The sequence below is a fragment of the Salvelinus sp. IW2-2015 genome, linkage group LG2 (genome assembly GCF_002910315.2).
Source record: "Salvelinus sp. IW2-2015 linkage group LG2, ASM291031v2, whole genome shotgun sequence".
NCBI classification, from domain to species: Eukaryota; Metazoa; Chordata; class Actinopteri; order Salmoniformes; family Salmonidae; genus Salvelinus; species Salvelinus sp. IW2-2015.
The window spans coordinates 2,692,345-2,700,975 of NC_036839.1; positions in this window are offsets into that span (position 1 = coordinate 2,692,345).

Genomic DNA, 8,631 nt, shown 5'->3' on the forward strand with positions numbered 1-8,631 from the left:
CTTATGATATTAGTTAGTACACATAACGATGTCTGTAATTCATCTCTATATAAAAAAAAAGGGCATTCTGGAGTCCTATTTTGACCGTAAAAAATATATAGTCTAATTGTGAGCACAAAATCCATGACAATCACTGGATTATGTTGCCCATCAAAAATCTTGAGTCATACCATTCCTGCTTGTATGTGTTAGATTAAATAACTTATTTATTGAATACCTCAGCAGTCTATTTATTATACTTCTTAATAAATCACAATTAATTACTTTATTAGATGATTGCTCGTTATTTGGGTCAGACCAAATCATGGGCTGGTGCCACCAACTGTAAAAGTAAGTGGCACCAGTGACACTAGCAGAAAATGATAGTCTGGAGCCCTGTAATAGAAATTAATAGGGTTCATCCCCCTTGGCGTTTTTCCTATTTTGTTGCAATACAACCTGTCATTTAAATAGATTTTTATTTGGATTTCATGTAATGGACATACACAAAATAGTCCAAATTGGTGAAGTGAAATGAAAAAAAATTGAGTAAATAAAAAACTGAAAAGTGATGTGTGCATACAGTGGGGAGAATAAGTATTTGATACACTGCCGATTTTGCAGGTTTTCCTACTTACAAAGCATGTAGAGGTCTGTAATTTTTATCATAGGGACACTTCAACTGTGAGAGACGGAATCTAAAACAAAAATCCAGAAAATCACATTGTATGATTTTTAAGTAATTAATTTGCATTTTATTGCATGACATAAGTATTTGATACATTAGAAAAGCAGAACTTAAGTCTTAGAACTTAAGAACTTAGGTCCTGCCGTGTAGTTCTGGGCTGATCCCTCACCTTTCTCATGATCATTGATGCCCCACGAGGTGAGATCTTGCATGGAGCCCCAGACCGAGGGTGATTGACCGTCATCTTGAACTTCTTCCATTTTCTAATAATTGCGCCAACAGTTGTTGCCTTCTCACCAAGCTGCTTGBCTATTGTCCTGTAGCCCATCCCAGCCTTGTGCAGGTCTACAATTTTACCCCTGATGTCCTTACACAGCTCTCTGGTCTTGGCCTTTGTGGAGAGGTTGGAGTCTGTTTGATTGAGTGTGAGGACAGGTGTCTTTTATACAGGTAACAAGTTCAAACATGTGCAGTTAATACAGGTAATGAGTGGAGAACAGGAGGACTTCTTAAAGAAAAACTAACAGGTCTGTGAGAGACGGAATTCTTACTGGTTGGTAGGTGATCAAATACTTATGTCATGCAATAAAATGCAAATTAATTACTTAAAAATCATACAATGTGATTTTCTGGATTTGAAGTGCACCTATGATAAAAGTTACAGACCTCTACATGCTTTGTAAGTAGGAAAACCTGCAAAGTCGGCAGTGTATCAAATACTTGTTCTCCCCACTGTATGTGAGAATGCTGTTCATTGACTACAGCTCAGCGTTCAACACCATAGTGCCCACGAAGCTCATCACTAAGCTAAGGACCCTGGGACTAAACACCTCCCTCTGCAACTGGATCCTGGACTTCCTGACAGTACCTTCGCGGACCCCAGTTTGCAAACCCCTGCTGTAGGCTACATTGGCCTAGCTTACTTGCCTCCATAATATTTTTGTCTCTTTTGAATGTGAAACTCTTTTGTCCATTTGTAAGAAGTATTGGTCTCTGAAAAACATTTCTTTCTACCAAACCTTTTCCACATCTAATCTCACCCAATTACCCTCTGAAATCCGCTGTTGACCACTTCTCCAGCATCATAACTTCCCATAGGCACAGATGTATAGAATGTCAGATACATATGCTGCCCTGTGTGTGACTCAGACTCACTTTCAAACAATTGGCAAATCCCCTGTGTTCAAAGGTCTCAGCTTCAAAGCCCCCAGACAGCAACAAACACGGGTAACGATCTACGGCCGGGGAGAAGGTTGGTTGCTTTCAAAGTATTGCTGCCTGTCTTGAAATGTGACACAGTGCTGCAAACTGGGTGTGTAGTGGAGTACCAGGGCTGTGTCCCAAATGGCACTCTATTCCCTATGTAGCGCAGTATGTTATATGAGGAACGGGGTGCCATTTAGGACTCAGCATAGGTGTGTAGTGTGGAGTACTGGCGCTGTCGCAGGCGGTGGAGATGAATGGACACGCAGGGAAATCTCATTCACAGGATGACAGACAGTCTTCTATGACACCACCACCCCCATTCTCTCCTCTCTCCATTCCAGGCCTGATGTTCAATCAGATGCTTCATAATTAAAGGAGAGATTTGCCAGCACCAATGTTATAGTCCGGTGTCCAGACCCCATATTGAGTGTCTAGGTCTTGTCTCAGTGTCGGATAAATGTTTGCTGCAACCTGGACTTAGGGGTAGACGTAACATAGCACATGTAAATCCGGGACACTCCAATTAGTATGGTATGTATTCCTTTGTGGTTGTCCATCATCCATTTCGTTGATGTGTTATGAAATCCAATTTGTTGTCACTAACGTTAACTAGGTGGCTTTTTTTTCTTTCACCTTTATTTAACCAGGTAGGCTAGTTGAGAACAAGTTCTCAATTGCAACTGCGACCTGGCCAAGATAACGCATAGCAATTCGACACATACAACAACACAGAGTTACACATGGAATAAACAAACATACAGTCAGTAATACAGTAGAACAAAAGAAAACAAAAAGTCTATATACAGTGAGTGCAAATGAGGTAAGATAAGGGAGTTAAGGCAATAAATAGGCCATGGTCGAAGTATTTACAATATAGCAATTAAACACTGGAATGGTAGATATGCAGAAGATGAATGTGCAAGTAGAGATACTGGAGTCCAAAAGGGGCAAGATAAATAAATAAATACAGTATGGGGATGAGGTAGGTAGATCGATGGGCTGTTTACAGGTGCAGTGATCTGTGAGCTGCTCTGACAGCTGATGCTTAAAGCTAGTGAGGGAGATATGAGTCTCCAGCTTCAGTGATTTTTGCAGTTCGTTCCAGTCATTGGCAGCAGAGAACTGGAAGGAAAGGCGACCAAAGGAGGAATTGGCTTTGGGAGTGACCAGTGAGATATACCTACTGGAGCACGTGCTACGAGTGGGTGCTGCTATGGTGACCAGTGAGCTGAGATAAGGCGGGGCTTTACCTAGCAGAGACTTGTAGATAACCTGTAGCCAGTGGGTTTGGCGACGAATATGAAGCGAGGGCCAACCAACGAGAGCGTACAGGTCACAGTGGTGGGAAGTGTATGGGGCTTTGGTGACAAAACGGATGGCACTGTGACAGACTGCATTCAATTTGTTGAGTGGAGGCTATTTTATAGATGACATCGCCGAAGTCGAGGATTGGTAGGATGGTCAGTTTTACGAGGGTATGTTGGCAGCATGAGTGAAGGATGCATTGTTGCGATATAGGAAGCTGATTCTAGATTTAATTTTGGATTGGAGATGCTTAATGTGAGTCTGGAAGGTGAGTTTACAGTCTAACCAGACACCTAGGTATTTGTAGTTGTCCACGTATTCTAAGTCAGAGCCGTCCAGAGTAGTGATGCTGGACGGGCGGGCAGGTGCGGGCAGCGATCGGTTGAATAGCATGCATTTAGTTTTACTTGCATTTGGATGCCACGGAAGGAGAGTTGTATGGCATTGGTGTCGTCTGCGTAGAGGTGGATCAGAGAATCACCAGCAGCAAGAGCATTGATGTATACAGAGAATAGAGTCGGCCCGAGATTTGAACCCTGTGGCACCCCCATAGAGACTGCCAGAGGTCTGGTCAACAGGCCCTCCAATTTGACACACTGAACTCTATCTGAGAAGTAGTTGGTGAACCAGGCGAGGCAATCATTTGAGAAACTAAGGCTGTCGAGTCTGCCAATAAGAATGTGGTGATTGACAGAGTCGAAAGCCTTGGCCAGGTCAATGAATACAGCTGCACAGTAATGTCTCTTATTGATGGCGGCTATGATGTCGTTTAGAACCTTGAGTGTGGCTGAGGTACACCTATGACCAGGTCGGAAACCAGGTTGCATAGTGGAGAAGGTACGGTGGGATTCGAAAAGGTCAGTYATTTGTTTTTTAACTTGGCTTACAAAGACCTTAGAAAGGCAAGGTAGGATAGATATAGGTCTGTAACAGTTTGGGTCTAGAGTGTCTCCCCCTTTGAAGAGGGGGATGACCGCGGCAGCTTTCCAATCTTTGGGGATCTCAGACGATACGAAAGAGAGGTTGAACAGGCTAGTAATAGGGGTTGCAACAATTGCGGCGGATAATTTTAGAAATAGAGGGTCCAGATTGTCTAGCCCAGCTGATTTGTAGGGGTCCAGATTTTGCCACTCTTTCAGAACATCAGCTTTTTGGATTTGGGTGAAGGAGAAATGTGGGAGGTTTGGGCAAGTTGCTGTGGGGGGTGCAGGGCTGTTGATCGGGGTAGGGGTAGCCAGGTGGAAAGCATAGCCAGCCGTAGAAAAATTCTTATGAAAATGATCAATTATCATAGATTTATCGGTGGTGACAGTGTTTCCTAGCCTCAGTGCAGTGGGCAGCTGGGAGGAGGTGCTCTTACTCTCCATGGACTTAAGTGTCCCAAAACTTTTTGGAATTAGTGCTACAGGATGCAAATTTATGTTTGAAAAAGCTAGCCTTAGCTTTCCTAACGCACTGTGTATATTGGTTCCTGACTTCCCTGAAAAGTTGCATATTGCGGGGGCTATTCGATGCTAATGCAGAACGCCACAGGATGTTTTTGTGCTGGTCAAGGGCAGTCAAGTCTGGGGTGAACCAAGGGCTATATCTGTTCTTATTTAAATTTTTTGGGAATGGGGCATGCTTATTTAAGATGGTGAGGAAATTACTTTTAAAGAACAACCAGGCATCCTCTACTGACGGGATAAGGTCAATCCATCCAGGATACCCGGGCCAGGTCGATTAGAAAGGCCTGTTCGCTGAAATGTTTTAGGGAGCGTTTGACAGTGATGAGGGGTGGTCGTTGGACCGCTGACCCATTACGGAAACAGGCAATGAGTCAGTGATCACTGAGATCCTGGTTGAAGACAGCAGAGGTGTATTTAGAGGGCAAGTTTGGCAGGATGATATCGAAGAGGGTGCCCATTGTTTTGGATTTAGGGTTGTACCTGGTAGGTTCCTTGATAATTTGTGTGAGATTGAGGGATTCTAGCTTAGATTGTAGGACGGCCGGGGTGTTAAGCATATCCCAGTTTAGGTCACCTAACAGTACGAACTCTGAAGATAGATGGGGGGCAATCAATTCACATATGGTGTCCAGGGCACAGCTGGGGGCTGAGGGGAAGGTCTATAACAAACATGCAACGGTTGAGAGACTTGTTTCTGAAAAGATTGATTTTTAGAAGTAGGAAGCTCAAATGGTTTGAACAGACCTGCGATAGCTATGACCATAACTCTGCAGGCTATTCTCTGCAGTAGATTGCAACTCCGGGCCCCTTTGCAGTTCTTCTTGTATGAAAATGAGTGTAGTTAAGGATGACATTTAGTGCTGGTTAGCAGTCTTAATGGGCGTTTCCGGTTCTAAGTAAAGGAAAATAGCACGATCGTACCACATGGTGAGGCGGGTTGCAAGGGGAGTATTATTCAGTCCGTAGAGAGGGTAAATGAGATTAAAATATAAACAAAGAAAGCGATATAAACACGGGAACAGACGGGACAAGACAAAACACTTCCGACTGCTACGCCATCTTGAAATTTGCGTATATACAGCGGGGAGAACACGTATTTGATTTTGCAGGTTTTCCTACTTACAAAGCATGTAGAGGTCTGTAATTTTTATCATAGGTACACTCAACTGTGAGAGACGGAATCTAAAACAAAACCAGAAAATCACATTGTATGATTTTTAAGTAATTAATTTGCATTTATTAGCATGACATAAGTATTTGATTCACCCTACCAACCAGTTAAGAATTCCGTCTCTCACAGACCCTATTAGTTTTTTCTTTAAGAAGCCCTCCTGTTCTCCACTCATTACCTGATTAACTGCACATGTTTGAGCTCGTTACCTGTATAAAAGACACCTGTCCACACACTCAATCAAACAGACTCCAACCTCTCCACAATGGCCAAGACCAGAGAGCTGTGTAAGGACATCAGGGGTAAAATTGTAGACCTGCACAAGGCTGGGATGGGCTACAGGACAATAGTCAAAGCAGGCTTGGTGAGAAGGCGACAACTGTTGGCGCAATTATTCGAAAATGGAAGAAGTTCAAAATGACGGTCAATCACCCTCGGTCTGGGCTCCATGCAAGATCTCACCTCGTGGGGCATCAATGATCATGAGGAAGGTGAGGGATCAGCCCAGAACTACACGGCAGGACCTGGTCAATGACCTGAAAAGAGCTGGGACCACAGTCTCAAAGAAACCATTAGTAACACACTACGCCGTTGTCACGAATCCCGCCGAAGATGGTGCCTCTTCCTGTTCAGGTGGCGCTCGGCGGTCGCTCGGCGGGGATGCTTTTCTGCAAAGGGGACAGACGACTGCACCGTATTGAGGGGGGATGGATGGGGCCATGTATCGCGAGATCTTGGCCAACAACCTCCTTCCCTCAGTAAGAGCATTGAAGATGGGTCGTGGCTGGGTCTTCCAGCATGACAACGACCCAAAACACACAGCCAGGGAAACTAAGGAGTGGCTCCGTAAGAAGCATCTCAAGGTCCTGGAGTGGCCTAGCCAGTCTCCAGACCTGAACCCAATAGAAAATCTTTGGAGGAGCTGAAAGTCTGTATTGCCCAGCGACAGCCCCGAAACCTGAAGGATCTGGAGAAGGTCTGTATGAGGAGTGACCAAAATCCCTGCTGCAGTGTGTGCAAACCTGGTCAAGAACTACAGGAAACATATGATGTCTGTAATTGCAAACAAAGGTTTCTGTACCAAATATTAAGTTCTGCTTTTCTGATGTATCAAATACTTATGTCATGCAATAAAATGCAAATTAATTACTTAAAAATCATACAATGTGATTTTCTGGATTTTGTTTTAGATTCCGTCTCTCACAGTTGAAGTGTACCTATGATAAAAATTGCAGACCTCTACATGCTTTGTAAGTAGGAAAACCTGCAAAATCGGCAGTGTTTCAAATACTTGTTCTCCCCACTGTATATATATTTTTTGTTGCTAAAAATATGGGTCTCAAAACAGGTGGGTCTCTGCTTGCCATAGATTTTCAAGTAGATTTAAATCAAAACTGTAACTCGCCCACTAAGGAACGTTCATTATCTTCTTGGTAAGCAACTCCAGTGTACATTTGGCCTTGTGTTTTAGGTTATTGTTCTGCTTAAAGGTGCATTCATCTCCCAGTATCTGGTGGAAAGCAGACTGAACCAGGTTTCCTCTAGGATTTTGCCTGTGCTTAGCTCCATTCCATTTAGTTTTTATTCTGAAAAACTCCCCAATCCTTAATGAATTACAAACATACCCGTAATATGATGCAGCCACCTCTATACTTGAAAATATGAAGAGTGATACTCAGTAATGTGTTGTATTGGATTTTCCCCAAACATAACACTTTTTATTCAGGATAAAAAGTGAATTGCTTTGCCACATCTTTTGCAGTATTACTTGTTGCAATCAGGATGCATGTTTTGGAATATTTTTATTCTGTAAAGGCTTCCTTGTTTTCACTCTGTCAATTAGGTTAGTATTGTGGAGTAACTACAATTTTAACGTGTTCGCTGAGAATCGGGAAGCAAGTACAGGGAGTGAATCATGTTATAAGTAAATGAACATGGACAAAACAAGAAACACGAGCAGCGTACAGACATGAAACAACTGAACAGAAACAATAGCGCCTGGGGAAGAAACCAAAGGGAGTGACAGATATAGGGAAGGTAATCAAGAAGGTGATGAAGTCCAGGTGAGTCTGATGAGGCGCTGGTACGCGTAACGATGGTGAGAAGTGTGCGCCGGAGAGGGAGTATACGTGAAACCAATGTTGTTGATCCATCCTCAGTTGTCTCCTGTCACAGCCATTCAACTCTGTAACTGTTTTAAAGTCACCAATGGCGAAATCCTTGAGCGGTTTCCTTCGTCTCTGGCAACTGAGTTATATAGGACGCCTAAATGTTTGTAGTGACTGGGTGTATTGATACAACATCCAAAGTGTATTAATAACTTTATTTTGCTGAAAGGGATATTCAATGTCTGCTTTTACATTTTTACCCATCTAGCAATAGGTGCCCTTCTTTGCGAGGCGTAGGAAAGCTCCTTGGTCTTTGTGGTTGAATCTGTGTTTGAATTTCACTGCAGATAATTGTATGTGTGGGGTACAGAGATGAGGTAGTCATTCAAAAATCATGTGAAACACTATTATTGCACACAAAGTCCATGCAACTTATTATGTGACTTATTAACATCATTTTTACTCCTGCACTTATTTAGGCTTGCCATAACAAAGAGGTTGAATTCTTATTGCCAAGATGTTTCAGCTTTTCACTTTTAATTGATTTGTAAACATTTTGAAAAACATAACTACACAATAAATCGCAATTTAATCAATGTTTTATTCAGGCTGCAACACATCAAAATGTGGACAACGTTCAAGAGGTGTGAATACTTTCTGAAGGAATTGTATGTGTGTGTTTATTGCCTTGTGTAAAAGCTTTGGCCACATTCCATTAGTTATTGT